Consider the following 22,398-nt stretch of genomic DNA (forward strand, 5'->3'; position numbering starts at 1 on the left):
AAGCAGAGCTCTGATTGGCTACTATAGGCAATAAAATATGATGTGATTGGCTGCTGTGGACAACAAAGAACACTGTTCCTATAAGACTTGGTGATAAATCTCCCTCACGTGGTGGAAAAGCCATTGGCTGGGAGCCACCTGGTGCTTCTACCAGTTTTCCCTGTTATGGTGGTTGCTAGGGACAACCCATACCCCAGGCTGTTATTGTTACTCAGTGGGCGGAGTCTTGGAGAAGCCAGGTGGCTGAGGTACCATGATGTTGTTGCTAGGAGCAGTGTCTGTCGCTAGGCCACAGCACACAGAGCGGATGTCCTTGTGGTGGGTGGAGGGACCATCCAGACATCATAGCGGCGGTGAGGACCCCACCAGACACCGATCTCATCGACTTTTAGACGTATTTTAGAACATTTTCTGGAAATGTAAGCAGAGCTTAAAGGGGCAGAACTTAAAGGGGCCCTCCAGGCTTAGAAACACCAAATAACTTGTATGTCGGAAACACGTGGCCATGGCGCGCTTTTCTGCTCCATTTCACATTCGGACACGATGGACTCTTATGCTCGGACACTTACTTGATCTTCACCCTTCATTTGGAAGGATTTCACCACGAGCGGCCGTGGACTCTAACGTGCAATGGCTTCCGTATGGAGGTGTCACCAGGGAGGACACACACTGTGTTTGGGGGTAAGTGACCTTACTTAGATAAACATGGTCGCTCTCTTCCAGAAACAGCGCCTCTCCTATCCTCAGGCTAGGTGCAGGTTTTCCAGCTGTGTGCCATTGACTTGAATGGAGCTAAATTGTAATACCACACACAGCCTGAGGACAGGGGTGGAGCTGTGTTTTGTTTCTCCTCGGGGTGCTGAGACCATCCTGATGGGACTGTTCACACTGTGCAGATTGAACTTGTAAGCTCTGATGAACTAACTGAAACTGTGTTGCATATAATGATGTCATATAGCGGTGATGTCATGTCATGTTTGCCCATAGTTAACCCATAATTATGCCGCACAGCCTGAGCAGGTGTATGATGGGAGTGATGCATAGATAAAGGGGAACTCCAGTGATTTTTTTTTCTTTTCTTTCGAATCAATTATCAGAAAGTTATACAGATTTGTAATTTATGTCTATTCAAAAAACCTCCAGTCTTCCAGTACTTATCAGCTGCTGTATGTCCTGCAGGAAGTGGTGTATTCTCTTCAGTCTGACACAGTGCTCTCTTCTGCCACCTCTGTCCATGTCAGGAACTGTCCGGAGCAGGAGGGGTTTTCTATGGGGATTTGCTGCTGCTCTGGACAGTTCCTGACATGGACAGAGGTGGCAGCAGAGAGCACTGTGTCAGCCTGGAGAGAATACACCACTCCCTGCAGGACATACAGCAGATGATAAGTAATGGAAGGCTGGAGATTTTAAAATAACAGTAAAATACAAATCTATATAACTTTCTGACACCAGTTGATTTGAAAGAAAAACATTTTCCCTGGAGTGCCCCTTTAAGACCTTATTGGACCAGAGTTTTTTACTTACATGAGTTTAAAGGGTCTGTCCTGTCTTTACTATGGCTGGATAATGGAGGATATTGCATCCTGTGTGACATCCTCCTGGCAGCAGAAGCCTGTAGTCTTTATTTGAAGTGTATTTAAGCGTTGGCTGCGCACGGTATCGGGATCGCCGCGCTCCTACGTGGCCGCTAGCGCTGAATAATCGCATCAAATTAAAATCCCAGCATTTATTGTTAAATGAGAGAAATCTGTAAAAACTCCTCCGGACAGATAAACATTCCATTAGCGGTTATTACTGCGCCAATTACCGCGACATCTGCTTTATTTACACCGCCGCTCCCTCCTCCAATATTACACAATAGTAAATCCGCTTTTATGGAAACGTCTCCTCGCTGCCATGTCATCCGCACACAGCCAGACTGTCATGTGCCGCTCCGTGATAAACTCTACAGAAGAATGGCCTAGTGCAAAATCCAGCCGCCGCCTGTCAGTGGTCGCGTTACCATGGCAACTCTTCATTATAATAGCGCTGCAAGTTTTTATATATTTTTTTATGATAATCTGGATTTACAACTTACAGCAAATAACATGTCGGACAGAACCGCACGATGGAAGAGCCGTCACCCCACACAGATCTACAGAGATATCAGAATAATGTATGACCCAGGTTATACCCGCACCATCCATATCACTATATACAGAAGAGATGTATAACTATTTACAGGGGATCCCCAGGTTATACCGGCACCATCCATATCACTATATACAGAAGAGATGTATAACTATATACAGGGGATCCCCAGGTTATACCGGCACCATCCATGTCACTATATACAGAAGAGATGTATAACCATATACAGGGGATCCCCAGGTTATACCGGCACCATCCATATCACTATATACAGAAGAGATGTATAACTATATACAGGGGATCCCCAGGTTATACCGGCACCATCCATATCACTATATACAGAAGAGATGTATAACTATATACAGGGGATCCCCAGGTTATACCGGCACCATCCATATCACTATATACAGAAGAGATGTATAACTATATACAGGGGATCCCCAGGTTATACCGGCACCATCCATATCACTATATACAGAAGAGATGTATAAATATAAACAGGGGATCCCCAGGTTATACCGGCACCATCCATATCACTATATACAGAAGAGATGTATAACTATATACAGGGGATCCCCAGGTTATACCGGCACCATCCATATCACTATATACAGAAGAGATGTATAACTATATACAGGGGATCCCCAGGTTATACCGGCACCATCCATATCACTATATACAGAAGAGATGTATAACTATATACAGGGGATCCCCAGGTTATACCGGCACCATCCATATCACTATATACAGAAGAGATGTATAACTATATACAAGGGATCCCCAGGTTATACCCGCACCATCCATATCACTATATACAGAAGAGATGTATAACTATATACAGGGGATCCCCAGGTTATACCGGCACCATCCATATCACTATATACAGAAGAGATGTATAACTATATACAAGGGATCCCCAGGTTATACCCGCACCATCCATATCACTATATACAGAAGAGATGTATAACTATATACAGGGGATCCCCAGGTTATACCGGCACCATCCATATCACTATATACAGAAGAGATGTAAAACTATATACAGGGGATCCCCAGGTTATACTAGCTGTACATATATAATTATATACAGTATATAGCCAGGTTATACCAGCTGTACATATATAATTATATACAGTATATACCCAGGTTATACCAGCTGTACATATATACAGGGGATACCCAGGTTATACCAGCTGTACATATATAATTATATACAGGAGATCCCCAGGTTATACTAGCTGTACATATATAATTATATACAGTATATACCCAGGTTATACCAGCTGTACATATATAATTATATACAGTATATACCCAGGTTATACCAGCTGTACATATATAATTATATACAGTATATACCCAGGTTATACCAGCTGTACATATAAAATTATATACAGTATATACCCAGGTTATACCAGCTCTACATATATAATTATATATAGGGGATCCCCAGGTTATACCAGCTGTACATATATAATTATATACAGGATATACCCAGGTTATACCAGCTGTAAATAAATAATTATATACAGGAGATCCCCAGGTTATACCAGCTGTACAAATATAATTATATACAGTATATACCCAGGTTATACCAGCTGTACATATATAATTATATACAGTATATACCCAGGTTATACCACCTGTACATATATAATTATATACAGTAGATCCCCAGGTTATACCATCTGTACATATATATAATTATATACAGTATATACCCAGGTTATACCAGCTGTACATATATAATTATATACAGGAGATACCCAGTTTATACCAGTTGTACATATATAATTATATACAGTATATACCCAGGGTATACCAGCTCTACATATATAATTATATACAGTATATACCCAGGTTATACCAGCTGTACATATATAATTATATACAGTATATACCCAGGTTATACCAGCATGCTGCATAGACACTTATGTGGTGTGCTATCCTGTTATTTGTGGGGCCGGTCGGTGCAGGTCGCTGATCCCGGGTGTCACAAAGTTCACTGACAACAACCACCTGCGTGTGGCGCTGTCTGGAGCTGGCTGTAATGTGACTGAGAGGAGTGACAGGCTCTTTCCTGGGGATGAGATGTCACCTTGTGGAGGAGAGGCTGCGGCTGACGGGACGGCTTCCCCCCGCACACTCTTATGGTGCAATTACACAGAGAGATTTATCTGACAGATCTTTGTAGCCAAAGCCAGGAACAGACTATAAACAGGGAATGGGTCATACAGGAAAGACTGGAATCTAGCCTCTTTTCAAATCCATTCCTGGCTTTGGCTTCAATAATCTGTCAGATAAATCTCTCTGAGTAAACGCACCATTACTTATGTCTGCTGCCGGTCAGGAAGTTCCCACAATGCACCAGAAGTAGATGGAGTATTATAATACTAATAATAGTGCACCCGCTCAATGGTCCAGACGCAGCGGAGAATCACATCCACTTGTAATGTGTGCACAGCCGGCTTCCCCTAAGACTTATATCATGTCTCGGTGAGATCTCCATGTAGCTGGCAGTGTGGCGGCTCTGCTTCCTGCGCCTTCCCATCTCCCGGGGTGCAGAATAATGAGCTGCTCGCCAATATGCAGGATTTATTCCAGAGACGGAGAAGCGCAGCCCCACGGCCATCCTGGAAGATGATCAGCAGCAGAATGAAGAGCCCCACCGGCTCCTCATGTCTCTGAGGTGTAAACCGCAGACACGGGAAAGTTTATAAGGTATAACAGTGACTGCGCCAGTACTTTGTCTCTCTTATTCCCAAGGACGTTCCAGGCACATTCTGCTCTAACAAGGACTAATATGATACTGGCCCCTTTGCAAAAGAACGTACACCGACCAGCCATATCATTAAAACCACTGCCTAATGTTGGGGAGCACATGACCCATTTACCAGTTGTTCTCTCTTTGACCTCTCGGTAATCTTCACCCCACAACGTCTACTGCCCTTGCACTCTATGGTCATACAGTTACAGCTGCACAGTCCTCTCTATCCCCTCCCTGCACTCATCTCTATGATTATAGAGAGAACTGTGTGGTCATACAGTTACAGCTGCACAGTCCTCTCTATCCCCTCCCTGCACTCATCTCTCTGATCATAGAGAGAACTATGTGGTTATACAGTTACAGCTGCACAGTCCCCTCTATCCCCTCCCTGCATCTCTGATTATAGAGAGAACTGTGTGGTCATACAGTTACAGCTGCACAGTCCTCTCTATCCCCTCCCTGCACTCATCTCTCTGATCATAGAGAGAACTATGTGGTCATACAGTTACAGCTGCACAGTCCCCTCTATCCCCTCCCTGCATCTCTATGATTATAGAGAGAACTGTGTGGTCATACAGTTACAGCTGCACAGTCCTCTCTATCCCCTCACTGCATCTCTATGATTATAGAGAGAACTGTGTGGTCATACAGTTACAGCTGCACAGTCCTCTCTATCCCCTCCCTGCACTCATCGCTATGATTATAGAGAGAACTGTGTGGTCATACAGTTACATCTGCACAGTCCTCTCTATCCCCTCCCTGCACTCATCTCTATGATCATACAGAGAACTGTGTGGTCATACAGTTACAGCTGCACAGTCCTCTCTATCCCCTCCCTGCACTCTTCTCAATGATCATAGAGAGAACTGTGTGGTCATACAGTTACAGCTGCACAGTCCTCTCTATCCCCTCCCTGCACTCATCTCTCTGATCATAGAGAGAACTATGTGGTCATACAGTTACAGCTGCACAGTCCTCTCTATCCCCTCCCTGCACTCATCTCTATGATTATAGAGAGAACTGTGTGGTCATACAGTTACAGCTGCACAGTCCTCTCTATCCCCTCCCTGCGCTTCTCAGATGAACGGTTGGTTTTTTGGTTTGTTTTGCCTGGTAAGAAACTGGTCTGGGGTTTGATAATTAAAGGGACTGTTGTGGAGTCTGATAATCTTAGAGACTCTGTCAGTAGGATTATGGTGTCAGTAGGCTTATGGTGTCCTATCTCAGGGTAACATAAACTAGTGACAGAGAAGCTGAACAGAATAATGTATCACTTACATTGTTCTGTGCAGCTGATCCAGAGATCTCCTCCTGAATAACATAGACAATTAGTAGTCCTCTCCATTATGTGCATGAGCTCAGTAGTCCTGGATATTCATGAGAAGCAGAAAGCTCCGCCCCTAGCTGCTGATTGGCAGTTATCTATCCATGCTGTGTATAGGCAGTCACCTGTCAATCAGCAGCTGGGGGGAGGGATGTGGCAACATTCCTATTCTCCTACATATTAGGAGAACGGCTAAACAGAATGATGTTAGTAATCTTATAGCAATATATAGCATAAGTAATATATAGCATTTCTGCTACCAGTTTATGCTGCCTTCATTTAAAGGGAATCTGTTAGGTCTCTACCAGGTGGAGCTGCAGAGAGGTGTGGTACTTTAGATTCCAAGGAAAATGCTACAAGCAGATAGCCGGGGCACTTCGGCTTCTGAGGAAAAGTGCAATATTATAACTGTGTGAATGGCCATCAGCAAAGACAAAAGAATCACTTGTATTATCTCCCTACCACCTATCTGCCTGTGTCCGCAGCTCTGTACCTGGTACACTCCTGACAGATTCCCTTTAAGTATCATACACCAAGTGACAGATTCCCTTTAGGGTCTGATTGTCTATAGGGATCTGTCTAGCTGTTACCTAATATCCTTGATGGCGCCCTTGGTGACCTGACAGAAACGTCTCCTTGCCAGTAGATGTTCGTCCTTGGGGTCTTCCTCTGTCTAGTTACGTCCTTCAGGGATACCCTCCAGAATAGGGTCCCTGGATTTTTGATGGAGTTTCACCTTAAGCCTGGCGTCCAGCTCTGTCATGTGTAGAGAGGCTGGCATGTGGTGCTGCCGCCTCCAGTCAGTCTTCAGGGTGAAGCACAGAGGATACGACCGCCCTTTGTGACAGTATAGATTTTCTGTCCGTTGTGTCAATAACGTTGCACTTGTTGCGTCCCGCGGAGAGCGCAGTAATCATTACGCTCCTTTATTCCACAGATATATATATGTTCCTGTCTGTAGAACACTTCATGCCAGCGGCTATGGGGCTGCAGAGGTTGCTTAACCCTTGTGGTGCTGGGTCTTTCTGAATGATGTTAGACCAGCGACATCTCTAGTCAATGAAACTTTTACATTCTACATAAATTTAGTTAATTGATGTCTGGAATATTCCAGTGAGGCCACCTTCATTTCCTCAAGGAAAATTGTCAGTGCTTTTCTTCTAGTAGTCTCCAAAGTGGTATCTGTATGTGCTAGGTGTTGTGGTACTGCTGTGTTACTCATCACGGGGCTCCAAAGTGGTATCTGTATGTGCCAGGTGTTGTGGTACTGCTGTGTTACTCATCACGGGGCTCGGAGTGGTATCTGTATGTGCTAGGTGTTGTGGTACTGCTGCGTCACTCATCACGGGGCTCGGAGTGGTATCTGTATGTGCCAGGTGTTGTGGTACTGCTGCGTCACTCATCACGGGGCTCGGAGTGGTATCTGTATGTGCTAGGTGTTGTGGTACTGCTGCATCACTCATCCCGGGGCTCGGAGTGGTATCTGTATGTGCTAGGTGTTGTGGTACTGCTGCGTCACTCATCACGGGGCTCCAAGTGGTATCTGTATGTGCTAGGTGTTGTGGTACTGCTGCATCACTCATCACGGGGCTCGGAGTGGTATCTGTATGTGCTAGGTGTTGTGGTACTGCTGTGTCACTCATCACGGGGCTCGGAGTGGTATAAGCCCCCCCCTAGGTCCCCACACAAGCCGTTAGCAGGTAGGTAGTCCCTGGTGTCCCTTGTAGTGTGTAGGTGCAGTATAGTAAAACAGAGTCCAGAGGACTAAAACAGGTTAACAGCTTTACTTGCAGTTTTTCTTAAAGGAACAGGACAGTGCGATTTAGCAACGAGTTCACATACAGCATTTAGTGCTTGAGAAACGATTACCAACATTTTCCCTTTAAAATAGTGGTAGTGTTTAGCAGTTTTAGACTTTAGATAAGTAGTGCCTGACTTGCAGCTATCTTTTGTGAGGTTTTAGTAGAAGACTTGTAGTGAGACTAGGGGGCTACCAGGAGGGGCCGGTCTAGTCTGTTGGGTGACTCTTACAACTTTGCTTGGTTGTGCGATTTGTAGATAGGAGAAAAAAAACTGTATTCACAGCATTGAAGATCTGCATTTTACTGGAAGAGATCACAGAGTGCCAGGTCCAGGAATACAGGCCCGGGCCAGGAATATACATTCGGCCAGAACTGATCCCTAGAGATTACACAAGAAGATTGAGCACCAGTCAGCGGGGCACATCGGCAGAATATGCAACTTCTCCAACCGCTGTAAAGTAGTCCTTGGTCAGCAGAAAGGACTTGGTAGACTAAAGACTTGGAGAACAATAACCCTCAATGCTTTTAGGAAAAAACGGCATACTGTACTAGCGCCCTCTCCCTGGAACCAACCAGTTTTTTTGGGGCTAGTCTCCCATTGGAGGAGAGCAGCCTCAGGTACCTTGGTCCCTTATAGGTTAGAAACTTCTGGAACAAGCTTCTGGTAGGCTATGGGGGGGGGGGGGGGGGGGGGGGGGGGGGGGCAGTGGCTGGAAATCATTCTTCAGTGTTGCCAAATTCACACATAAAAAGACCATAACACCAGTTGGGGACATCTTGCGGTCAAAGAGTAATACTACAGCTTGCATAGAGAAGTATAAAAGAATCCAGCAGCATATGCCCCAGTGCAGAATTACATAAATAGGAACCTTGCAGAGGCCCATGAGTTCCAGGACACTGAATATATAGTATTATCTATAGATCCAGACAGCTTTCTGCTGTGTTCTCATGGAAGTGTCTATAATGTAAGCCAGGCAGTAGTCCACATAGTAGTGCACATAGGGTAATCACAGTGTGTCATACAAAGGCCAACCTCTTCATAGTGCCTGTAATGCCAATCTTATGTCCACAAAGTGCCAGCCTCTGGTAGCCACAGTGGCGGCCACATCCTCATCCCCCACTGCTCCAGCTTCATATTAGTCCACTAAGTGTCAAACTTATTGCAGTGGTCATAGAGCCAGCCACATGGTCATCCCCCTATCTTCTGTGAGTATTACCCTCTTCTACAGTCTACATAATGGTGCCCACATCAGGTCCTTCCATCCTGATATAATGCAAATGCGTCCCATGAGGTCTGTACTTGGCATTTTCTGTTGACCCACACACAAGGATGGCCGGACACCCAGAGACATCTTGGCTCCAAGCAATGTAAGGGAAATTCTTATATTTCCTAAACGTAAGCCCTATGTGTCCAACTTCCCACCATCTCCACAATGTGCCCATTACTGGATGAATTTGTGATCCCCCTCCCTGTGCATATGCCCTCTTGCCCTTTACTCCTCTCCCCTCCTCTCTCTTTCTCTCTTCCTCTCTTCTCCTCTCCCCTCCTCTCTTCTCCTCTCCCCTCTTCTCCCCTCTGCTCCTCTCCCCTCCCCTCCCCTCCCCTCTGCTCCTCTCCTCCTCTGCTCCTCTCCTCCTCTGCTCCTCTCCCCTCCCCTTTGCTCCCCTCCTCTCCCCTTCCCTCCTCTCCCCTCCCCCTCCTCTCCCCTCCCCCTCCTCTCCCCTCCGCTCCCCTCCTCTCCCCTCCCCTCCGCTCCCCTCCTCTCCCCTCCGCTCCCCTCCCCTCCTCTCCCCTCCTCTCCTCTCCCCTCCTCTCCCCTCCCCCTCCCCTCCCCTCCTCTCCCCCTCCCCTCCTCTCCTCTCCCCCTCCCCTCCTCTCCTCTCCCCCTCCCCTCCTCTCCTCTCCCCCTCCCCTCCTCTCCCTCTCCTCTCCCCCTCCCCTCCTCTCCTCTCCCCCTCCCCTCCTCTCCCTCTCCTCTCCCCCTCCCCTCCTCTCCTCTCCCCCTCCCCTCCTCTCCCTCTCCTCTCCCCCTCCCCTCCTCTTCCCCCTCCTCTTCCCCCTCCTCTTCCCCCTCCTCTTCCCCCTCCTCTTCCCCCTCCTCTTCCCCCTCCTCTTCCCCCTCCTCTTCCCCCTCCTCTTCCCCCTCCTCTTCCCCCTCCTCTCCTCTCTCTTTCTCTCTGCTTCTCCTCTTCCCCTCCTCTCCCCTACCCTCCTCCTCCCCTCCTCTCCCTCTCCCCCTCCCTCTCCTCTCCCTCTCCTGTCCCCCTCCTCTCCCCCTCTGCTCCTCTCCCTCTCCCTCTCCTCTCCCCCTCCTATCTCTTTCTCTCTGCTTCTCCCCTCCTCTTCCCCAGGCATCCCATCCATTGTGCCAGGAGTACTTCAGGCTGTAATACACCTAGACTACAGTAAAAGGACATGAAGATCTCTAGGCTGGCTCTCATGCTTGAGTGGTCACTGGATCCCTGGATCCCCCCTATCTTTGTCACAGAAGGGCCACTTACCTAGTCTGGTCACATCCCAATACCCTATGAGTTGGATGAGCTTCCACTTCAGTCTTTGGGAATGGTGACTGGTTCTTCTTCTGGCTTCTCCACAATGGTATACTCATAGTACCATACTGCTTCTCTCCCCTTGTAGGATGCTTAGAGCAATAACCCCATAATTCCTGTACAGATTCCTACTCGTAACTGAAGGATTGGGACCAACCAGTACTGGGCCCCTTCTCTCCATGGGTTCTGTAATAATTCCATGGTCAGTCTCTATGGTATGTATGCCCTTGTATCTCCATGATAACTGCTTAGCCCATCTACTTAGGTGAGACTAACCTGCCCTGCCCTCTGTTACCTGCCCCTTGTGGTTCCTCACCGGGAGTGCCCCCAGCTTGTCACTGTGTAACTCCACCACACTCTCCCCGCCGGCCATCACCACCATCAGGTGACATCATTCTTTTTTCCAGAATATTTTCCATATATTAAAAGTTAGAAAGTTGTTTGCCCATAACTCATCCCAGAAACCCCATTATGTTTGGATACAGGCGACTGCACTTAATATAGGTAAAGCGGTGCGGAGCCTGCAGCGCGGTGTTTATGTGGGGACATTATAAGGCCCATAAATGGGGTGATTTATTACAAGTGTCAATGTCTGGGGACGCTCTTAATTGTCAAAGTTATCTAATTGCAACAAGGCAAGATGGTGGTGACATGAGCGCGGGCGGAGGGGCTGTCAGGTGACGGCGGCTTATGGGAAGATCCAGGTGCAGAGACACCAGCAGCATTAATGGGCTGGTAATTTGGAGATTAATCTCAATATTGCTTTCCTCTTGCAGTTCTGCACATCGTTACAATGTAGCAATTACCAGATTACAAGTGAATGTGATAATTAAAGAGCTACATTGTTCCAGAGGATACAGGGTGACAACTCCAGGGAACCTTAAAGGGACAGTCCACCTGTATGTGCTTTGCGGGTTAAAATGATCTAGTGCCGTCCGGTATTGGACCATTCAAGGCAGGGAGAGACTGAGACCATGAGAAACATTTACTCTGGTACGAGTGTATAATATCCCCTTATAATGCTCCAGCATGGTTGTCACAGCCCCGACCACTGTTACTGGAGAGCCTCACCCATGGAGATGCATTATAACAAGGAAGAGGGACTAATCTTAGGGCAGAAAGGCTCAATCCAGGCTCTTCTCTTTTTTTTTTTTCTCTGCTCCATTAATATGGTGTATCTCCTTAAAGGGGTCTTCTACTTTCTATAATTTCCTGTATGATAAAATGGCCCTTAACCATAAGGTGTCTCAATATTGAGAAGTTATCCTCTATAATAAGTCAGGGGACCTGACAGCAAGAGTTCTCTTTCCTTACAGCACCCCCACAGGTGAAACAAAGCATTACACAGCTCCCATTTATATTAAAGGGGTTATCCAGCGTTACAAAAACATGGCCACTTCCCCCCTACTGTTGTCTCCAGTTTGGGTGGGTTTCGAAACTCAGTTCCATTGATGTAAATGGAGCTTAATTGCAAACTGCACCTGAACTGGAGACAGTAGGGGGAAAAGTGGCCATGTTTTTGTAGCGCTGGATAACCCCTTTGCAACATGCAGGGACCGTCTTGCATCCACTCTACAGGGTCCTGTATTGGGGGGAGGGGTGTCCTAATACATTGATTACGATTGGTAACTCCGTAACTTTTTATAGTTATAGAGTGATTAGGATTCCACTTTAAGAGGATTTAGCCCTTTGGAAACACGTTAAAATAACGAAAGGGTTAATAACGCAGTTGGGTTTCTGGTTAATGATTCATATTACCTTGAATCCATAAAGTATGTGCGATCCTGGAGCGCGGCCAAAGTCATAATGGAAAGTCTTATTTCATTATTACATCCAATATTCGGGATTGCGCATCCCCGGTAATGACCTGGTGTCATTCCAACAGAAGTTTCCTCATGTGAGCCAATGTAATGGCTGAGGATTCTGGGTAATGCATGATGGGACGCTCCTAGTGATTAGTGCATGGTGTCGGTGCTGTGATACAGTGTAGTGATAGGGCTCCAGTGATTGTAAATAGGATAGATGTGTCCCCCCCCCCCCCCCATAAAGACATGAAATTATAAATAAGAACTATAATAACTAAATCCAACAGCCGCATCTCCAGAAAGTCTGATAATCCGCAGATCTGAAAATATAATGACATCGCTAATATCATAGAAATTGTCTCCCCCCCCTCTAATGATAGGGAGATGACTCTGCTGACCACGCCCTCTAATAATAATGAGATGACTGCTGACTCCGCCCTCTAATGATATTACTGCTGACCACTCCCTCTAATGATAACGAAATGACCCTGCTGACCCCTCCCTCTAATGATAATGAGATGACCCTGCTGACCCCTCCCTCTAATGATAACGAAATGACCCTGCTGACCACTCCCTCTAATGATAACGAGATGACCCTGCTGACCCCTCCCTCTAATGATAATGAGATGACCCTGCTTACCCCTCCCTCTAATGATGAGATGACTCCTCTGGCCCCTCCCTCTAATAATTAGATGACTATTTTGACCCCGCACTCTAATGATAATGATATGAATCTGCTGACCCCGCCCTCTAATGATGAGATGACCCTGCTGACCCCTCCCTCTAATGATAATGAGATGACCCTTCTGACCCCTCCCTCTAATGATGAGATGACCCTGCTGACCCCTCCCTCTAATGATAATGAGATGATCCTGCTGACCCTGCCCTCTAAAGATGAGATGACTCCTCTGGCCCCTCCCTCTAATAATTAGATGACTATTTTGACCCCGCCTTCTAATGATAATGATATGAATCTGCTGACCCCACCCTCTAATGAGATGACTGCTGACCCCGCCCTCTAATGATAATAAGATTATATCGCAATGGACACAGCCAATGGACACAGCCGCGCTCTGAACCGCCGAAGTCCCGGTCGCAGCTCGTAGCCCAGGACCGCGGATATTAAAGTTGACAGCTGCATCCGATTACTTGAATGCAGCTGTTTCCTGGTGTCTAGTGGGGTGGATTGCTCCTCCGGGACAGAGCGATCCACACATCCTTCTCCGTTGGGGCTCAGCGCCTTAAATGGTGCTGATCCCGGCTCGGCACTCGATTGCTTCCGGCTGCAGCAGCCGGAATCAATCAAAGTGCCTATCTCATCGATCTATGCTGTATATCTATGCAGCATAGATCTGTATGAGAGACCAGTGCACTTATACTAGAAGTCCCCCAGGGGGAATAACCCTAAGCCCAGGGGGGGAATAACCCTAAGCCCAGGGGGTGGGTGAGTGGGACTACATTGAATGCAGTCATCCTCTATTGCTTACAAATATCGGACACTAGTCAATTTTTGTGTGGGAAGATACTTATTTGTGTATCTCCCTTATTTTCTAGGGCTTCTGCCCGGCTATATATCTATTACTAATTGCTGTATATAATAATATTTAGTGCGCCATCTAGTGGAGGCTGCCTGCATTCTTTAAACTACATATATCTTTGGTAGCATGTGCAATATATGGTCCTATAAAGAACGTGTATATCTCCCCTCACTGTCTGTATGTTTTTTCCATCTGTTTGGTTTTGTTTTATTTCCTTTTTCGTATTTTTTTTCTCTTTTTTTCTTGATATCGTGTTGTATTTTATTCATATGAATTGTCTAAATAAAAATTTTCGATATATTTACTTATGATTGTCCCGCATTTTTTGATCCTTAATTGGATTTTTTCTTTTTGTGTTTGATGCTTTTGGTGCATTTGGGACCAGTTATTTTTGGGCGTTTTCTTTTGTTTGGATTAAAAAATGACACCTGACACAGCCCCATAGACCAAAGGATAAAAGCGCTATAAGCCTGGGAATGGAGCGATTTTAAGGAACATATATTTGTTAACAATGGTTTGAATTTTTTTACAAGCCATCAGATACAAGAAAAGTTATACATGTTACATATCGTTGTAATCATAACAACTTGAGGAACATATACAGTATAAAAAGTCAGTTTTACCCCAAGGCGAACTGCGTAAAAAGGAAAAAACCCCAAATAAAATAAATGCTTTTTTTGCTGGTTTTGCAGGGTACTTTATGAAAAAATTCAGCCATCATTGCCAAAGTACAATTAGTGGCGCAAAAAATAAGGGCTCATGTGGGTTTCTAGGTGAAAAATTGCAACTGCTATGGCCTTTTAAGCACAAGGAGAAAAAAACAAAAACGCAAAAATTGAAATTGGCTGGGTCCTCTAAGGGTTAAACAATCTGTAATGTCAGCCTTTTATATTTATCTGAACAGCTGAATATTTTATATTAATAGGATAATCAAAAATAATTAAAAAAATCTACATAAATAAAAAAAACTGTAATAAAAAAACTAATTTCTCCCACATTCAGCATTGTTCTGATTTTCTACCACCCGTCTATCGTAGATGATTCCGTGTGTCCTGTAAAGCGCAGACACCTCTCTGCATCCTGTGCAGCTCCCTGGTGCCGGGGCCTTTGGGGTAGACATGCTGACACCTGTGACGTCTCAGCGCTGCGAACATGACAGCCGGGGCCACAGCCGCACTTGTTGGAATAAAATAGTATAATTTATTCAGCCATTTAGAGGATTCTACAAGAAATAATTGTTTATGAAGTGCAGATAAGTGCGGGATGTGACCTGATGCATAATAAATATTATTCCTTGACATCAAAGCTGAGCTGTGGAGCGGGGGATGTGTGGGATTAATAAGCGCAGTGGCGGCCCGTCTACGTGTCACCTGCCCAGGCTTCATTAATATCCCACACCAGTCCCTTCCCCTCCAATGAAAAGTTCAGCATTCTTCTGCCTCTTTAAATAAAGATTGATTTTGACGTCTGATTTAAGAAGTAGAATTTAAAAAAGTGTAAAGACGTGCCACCCCTCCCCCGATCGGCACCCGGATGAAGCGTTACGGCCCCGTTCCACTTCATTATGGATGCTTAGCGACAATTACCTCCTACATTAGACATCTGCCAGGTGAGAATAAAACACAATGATACAAATAGGACGAGGCGACGAGGCCCAGGGCGATGCCGTATTTCACTGCCGAATGGCGGAATATTTCATAATTACATCAATAGACGATAGAGATGAACATTGCTATGCTAATGGCAGGAGGGGGCGGCTCTGGAATCACTCAGGCTTTTAATTGAGATAAATCTTTGGGGTTCGATTTGATTTAATTTCCCTTGTTATGGGGTTCTTACAGCGTCTTATTGCGTCTCCACAACTTCTCAGCTCAATGTTTAACTTAAAAAAGAAAGAACTCCAGACATGATGTACGCTTCCCTCCCCTATATTGTGTATATGTGTATATACCACACATGAACAAGGCTGCGGTCACTGATACAGTACTGTTTCTACACTGTACCAGTGCATCTGCATCCTTATGGTCTTACCATCATCATCCTCATAAGCTTAACCATCCCATTCTCATAAGCACAACCTTACTTCTATCACCATTCTCATAGCCCCAATCTTTATCATCCTTACCATTTTCACTAGTCTCATCATCCTCATCATCCCAACTACCTTTACCATTATCACTAGTCTCATAATCATCAGCCTAGCCAACCTCATTCTCATCACCAGTCCAACCATCCTTACCATCATCACCAGTCCAAACATCCCTACAATCATCACCAGCCTCATCATCATCACCAGTCTCATCATCATCACCAGTCCAACCATCCTTACCATAATCACCAGCCTCATCATCATCACCAGCCTCATCATCATCGCCAGTCCAACCATCCTTTCCATTATCACCAGCCTCATCAACTCGTTATCCTCATCACCAGCCTCATGATCCCCATTAGCCCAACCACCCTTACCATCATCACTAGTCTCATTATCCTCATCAGCCCAACCATCCATACCATCAGCCTCATCCTCATTAGCCCAACCATCCTTACCATCATCACCAGCCTCACCATCCTCATCAACCCAACCATCCTTACCATCATCACTAGTCTAATCAGCCCAACCATCCTTACCATCATCACTGGCCTCATCATCCTCACCAGCCCAACTATCCTTACCATCATCACCATCTTCACCATGCTCGCTAGGTCCACCTGCCTCATCCTCCTCACCAGCCTCCAGTATGTTTCCAGCTTTCCGTCTCCTATGTTGGGGACATGCACACAGGAAATTTATTAGATTCATTTAAATGCAAATGACTCATTGTTGCACAATAATCTCGTCCGTACCCGGATTTATCACAGAGACGCTGTGAAGACAAAGCAAAACTGCAAAAGAGAGAGAGTGATGCTTTATGAGCGAGTTCATCCATTCATCTATTATTATTATTATTATTATTATAATATGTTATTTATTAGTTAATCAGAAAATACAATGTAAATAAAACATGAAATTATCCAAGTAAAAACAAAGAGGAGAAAATTATTGACCTAAATGTGATCTATAAATGGCGTACCATGTACTTTGCATTATTATTACACGTCTCTTGCACCTCCCTAGGTAAGGGGGAAGTTTAGGGAGAGTTGGATGCTCTGTGCTATCCAACTAGTTAGATTTTGTGCCACACTCAACTTTTTATCCCACTTCAGGATGTGGAGGATGGAATTCTGCTGACAGAGGACACCATGTCACTTCCCAAGAGTGGTCCCTGTGTGGGGAACAGCTGAAAGTTCCAGGTAGGGATAGATGGATTGGGGGGGGGGGGGGGGGGGGGGAGATTAAGAGGGCATACACTCTCCCTTTAAGAAGCCTGGAGGATGCACATGTGCATCCTATGGGGAGATCTGCAGCAGAGATGGAGAACGAGCGGGGCGAGGAGTGACAGTGACACCAGGAGTGACAATCACTTCTGGCCATAGACTGATCCAAGCTCTCCCCACTTTACGCTTTACATGTCACCTACCTATTGGTGTGAGTCTGTGAGTTCTGCTCCATCTGGGTCCTGTTCACAGCTCTCACTTCTCTCTATATCATTCTCTTAGTTACGTTAATAGGAATAAACAGACTTTGCCGGGGTCCTGGCAGGGCTCCTCACGCCGCAGAGATGGTAATTGGCACCAAAATCCATCCAAGATGTGCGAGAATGTCAATTTATTGTTAAATATTATGTTACAGGCTGCGGAGATGGCAGCGCTGGCATTGAGTGATACATCTGCTCCGGCCCCAGGGAATCAACACAGGCATTGTGAGCCATGATGGATGGCGGGGAACCTGCTGTACTGGGATCAATGACAGGCAACACTGTTCTATCAGTACTACAGGGTATTAAAGAGGCTGCGACACAGGACACCCATCAACAATCCTGAACCCCCTGCACTTACAGGACATCACCAGCTTTATTACAAGGAATGCTGAACAATGCTTAATATGTGAACATTGTGCCCTATGACCTATCTCGCACACAGATGGCCTGCAATTGGCTCAGTGATAGAAAACATGGCCCCAACAAAGAGAGCCATTAATTGTGGAAATGATCAAACAAATCCAACCCATAGTGTGGCAGAAGATGATGGTTGTTCCCAGTCAAATCTGGTTGATGGTTGTGTGGCAAAAGATGATGGTTGTTCCCAGTCAAATCTGGTTGATGGTTGTGTGGCAAAAGATGATGGTTGTTCCCAGTCAAATCTGGTTGATGGTTGTGTGGCAAAAGATGATGATTGTTCCCAGTCAAATCTGGTTGATGGTTGTGTGGCAAAAGATGATGATTGTTCTCATTCAAATCTGGTTGAGGGATGTGTGGCAGAAGATGATGGTTGTTCACAGTCAACACTGGTTGACGGTTGTGTGGTAGAAGATGATGGCTGTGTGGCACAAGATGATGGTCTTTCCCAGTCAACTCTGGCTGATGGTTGTGTTACAGAAGATGATGGTTGTTCCCAGTGAACTCTGGCTGATAGTTGTGTGGCAGAAGATGATGGTTGTTTGCCAAAAATAGGAAAGTTTTTAAGGAAAACATATTAGGAGAGTAGGAAAGAGTGAGAACTACCAGCAATATAATAAAGAATATACAACACAACCAATGAAGGAAACAGGAGTCAACATCTGTGACAGCTCTGTAAGAGATTGTTACATGCTATACGATTTATATAGGTAACCAGAACCCAAGGGAACAAGGATATACATCCAAACCCTGGAGGATGGGGGTAAAGTGATATCACCAATCAGCCCCGGAGAGGATGGCGACTTCTGTCTATACTTTCTACTGTGTACATTTCCTATATTACTCAGAACCTGAGCTGGTATGTAGATGAAAAATCTCTCTGCGGCGAACCAGGTGGGATGGTGGGTATGGTGCTTGGTATAAATGGATATAAAAGGCTTAAATTACAGCATGGAGTGATTCTTCACGTCAGGGACACAAAGGTGCTAGTGAGTGACATGGAGTCTGTGGCCTTCCGGATGACACAATCACATCTCCCCATCACTTATAATCGGTGACCATGCCACCAGCAGTCAGTGCACAGACACTTCTCATCCCATCAATAGGAAATCGGCGATGATGGCGTCTACTCCCCTCCAGTCACAGCTTCCAGAAGTTTTGTCGTGACTTGTTGGTATACAGCGATTCCTTTCTTAATAGTCAGCACCTTAATGAGAAGATGTCGGCAGCGCGATACCTTCCATGTCTGACAACCAGCGTACAGACAGCGGCGGGGGGCGGTGACAGTCGCTCTGCGGGTAATTATGAAACAATTGCATCTATCAGATCTAATGAAGACAGAAGCCGTCACTTATTACAGGGAGAGTCGTGAACTTCTTCTCTTCTTGTAAATGATTTCAGTCACTTTTATTTGTTTCCTTCCATCATCTCGGAGACGCGCCATCTTCTCGCCGGTGGTGGAGACTTAGTGATTAGATGTAAATTCTGTGTTAATGTCATTATGTATCAGGAACAAGAGATCACTTCTCTAACCTGACACCCGGGAGCTGGGAACATTGAGATGACAAAGGGAAGGAAATGTGCTGCGTACCGAGAACAACGGCTGATAGATAGCAGGGCAGCCAACATGTGTCTTCAGTGGAGGCTCCGGAAATCAGGCCTCATCTCATGGCGCTCACTAATAATATTACTACACCCACAAAGCTTTACAATTTTTAAGGGGTACTTCAGCTAAATCAACTGGTGTCAGAAAGTTATATAGATTTGTAATTTACTTCTATTTAAAAATCTCCAGTCTTCTGGTACTTATCAGCTGCTGTATGTCCTGCAGGAAGTGGTGTACTTTCCCCAGTCTGACACAGTTCTCTCTGCTGCCCCCTCTGTCCTTGTCAGGAACTGTCCATAACAGGAGAGGTTTTCTATGGGGATTTGCTGCTGCTCTGGGCAGTTCTTGACATGGACAGAGGTGGCAGCAGAGAGCACTGTGTCAGATTGGAGAGAATACACCACTTCCTGCAGGACACACAGCAGCTGATAAGTTTTAGAAGACTTGAGATTTTAAAATAGAATTTTTTTTGCCATGAATTTGTGACATCTTGTAACCATTCAGCTTTTTTCACAATACGTAAGGAGCATCATCACTGACCAGAGCCACGGAGATGAGAAGCTCCAGGGTCATCAGCATAAAATCACTGAAAAGTTATGGCTCCAACTCAGTGACTTAATGGCTGGGGGAGGGGCAGGGGACGCAGAGCTATTTTGCATGTTCTCATTCATTTCCTTTAATTACTTCACATTTAGTTCATTACCGAGATCCACCGGGATTTTACCTCTGACCACGAGATAAAGCAGAATTTATCCACAAACAGAAAGGAAATAAATCATCCGGTAATCAGGGATTTTCTCTATGGTGCATTCACCTGAGATTACAGATTAGAGGCCAGCGATACCGGATCAGTGATTCACACCAAGTCATTGTGGTCGCTGCAGTCACCTAGCCAAGGAGTCCTGTGAAGGAGACTGCAAGGAAAAACAACTCCAGGCAGGCTGTGTGCATACATAACTGATCCTGAGTTACCTCCTGTAATTCTTTTATTAGAAAAATATAAAAATTAACAAACAGGGCATATCTCGCCATAACTTAAACATATCAGTAAATTACATAATTAAATGACATATTATTAATCATAATTAACCATTATTACAGTATAAAAGCAAAACAAAATCACCATTAAATTTTTGCCACCAAGCCAGCCCAGCATTAATAGTAACTATTCATACATATAGAAGAAAAAAAAAAAAAAAAAAAAAAAAAAGTCAATCCAGACAATTTAAGCCATAAAACGTAAACTACAAAGCCATCCTCGGCTGTAATCATAAATAAAGAGAAGCCGCCCTGGCTAGAGAAAAAACAAAAACTAAACTCCCAAACCTGGGTTAAAAGTAAATAAACAAAACTATACCTATATACACACATATATACATACACACACACAAAAAAAAAAAGTCATCCAGGCGTAACCAAATAAAGCATATAACATATAATCATATAACCACAGATATTGTAAAAACATAAATCAATAAGAGGGGAAAAAAAAAAATACTAACTGGTTATTCCAGCACAACACATGAGCCCGGCTGCCCTGAAAAATTAACACAGAACCTATACAACACCAATAACAGCAAAATAGAACACACAACTCTTATCTACTACCCATGTGCCCCACCACCTACCCCTAGACCTCAGTGTGAGCTCAGTTCATAGAGTCAAAGTCCAGTCCATTTTTAACATCAGCTCCATTCAGTTCTCACCTTCCCACAGACCCCCCCCCATACCCCCCTCCCAACCTATTCTGTATCCCCTCATATATACAATATATACAATGACTATAATGTCCATAAAGTTCATATGGCTTATTCATCTATAACCCTGCCTACACTTATTACATAACATATAAAACAAACATAGCACACCATAATAACATAACACAACAATATTATACAATATTATAATAAGGCCCAAGTTCGGTAGCCTGTAAGCCCTTTATACCTACTGCTGACCAGAAAAAACAAAACAAAAATCTAAAGTGGCATGCACCAGCCCTCCACTGGGATCGGAGGATGGCAGACCGGGTACTAGAAATTTATAAACTATCCCTTACTATCTTACCCTACTCTCCCCCTGCCTCTAACCCTAAGTTTAAACTGACCCTACACACTTTCCCTACCACTGTCCCTACCTACTCTGTCCCTAACCAGAATTATGGTACCTCACCCAGTGGGCTCAGTACCTAGGGCACAGCAAAAGAAAAACCTCTCCACAGGAGAGAAGCCCTACTTGTACCCAGCCTGCCATACTCCAAAGACCTGATCTTCCCAAGGTCACCAGTGATGTTCCTACAGACCTCCACCTCGGAGAGGACTCTACGCTGTGTAGATACTAGACACCGTGCGTTCCACGTGTGGTACCTAACCACTAAGCTGACTAAGAATAACGTGCAGCGATCTCGGCCACCCAGGTTCCTGAATACTCCATAAGCCCACTCCGGATAGGTGAGACTGACCAACTGACTCCAACCTATGGAGGCGCCCACCCTGGTGTAAACCCCTATATTGAAGGGACAATGAAGCAGGAAATGATCCATGCTTTCCAGCGTATTACCACACTCCTCACGGGGACACCCCCGATCATAGGAGCTCCTGCACTTCAAGTTGTCCCTCACATATAGCTTCCCCTGGAAGCAGCGCCAGGCCAAATCCCAAAACTTCTGAGGGATCCGTTTCGAGTTTAAAAGACTTAAGCCCAGCCTCTAGATCCTGGCCTGGGCAGTCCCTGAGCGCCAAGGGCTTCTGGAAATGGGTCAACAGAACCCTTTGGTCAAGCAATTTCCTCGACTGAGTCCTGATTTCCCACATTCCCAGACCCCATCGGCGTATCATCTTCAGAGTCGGGGTAGCGTAAGCCGGAAGATACCCATGGGGTGTAC

General features: G+C 45.3%; 1 protein-coding gene across 1 annotated transcript in view; it reads left to right on the forward strand.

Moving 5' to 3' along the window:
* The first annotated feature begins 215 nt into the window (after positions 1 to 215).
* GPR65 (G protein-coupled receptor 65) overlaps positions 216 to 22,398 on the forward strand; it is a 132,985-nt gene continuing 110,802 nt past the window's right edge. Inside the window, exon 1 of the mRNA XM_069949833.1 lies at positions 216 to 681. The gene's annotated coding sequence lies outside the window, so the exon portion shown is untranslated. The remainder of the gene's footprint in view (positions 682 to 22,398) is intronic.

Source organism: Dendropsophus ebraccatus, chromosome 13, assembly GCF_027789765.1.
Source record: "Dendropsophus ebraccatus isolate aDenEbr1 chromosome 13, aDenEbr1.pat, whole genome shotgun sequence".
In the NCBI taxonomy this organism is placed as follows: domain Eukaryota; kingdom Metazoa; phylum Chordata; class Amphibia; order Anura; family Hylidae; genus Dendropsophus; species Dendropsophus ebraccatus.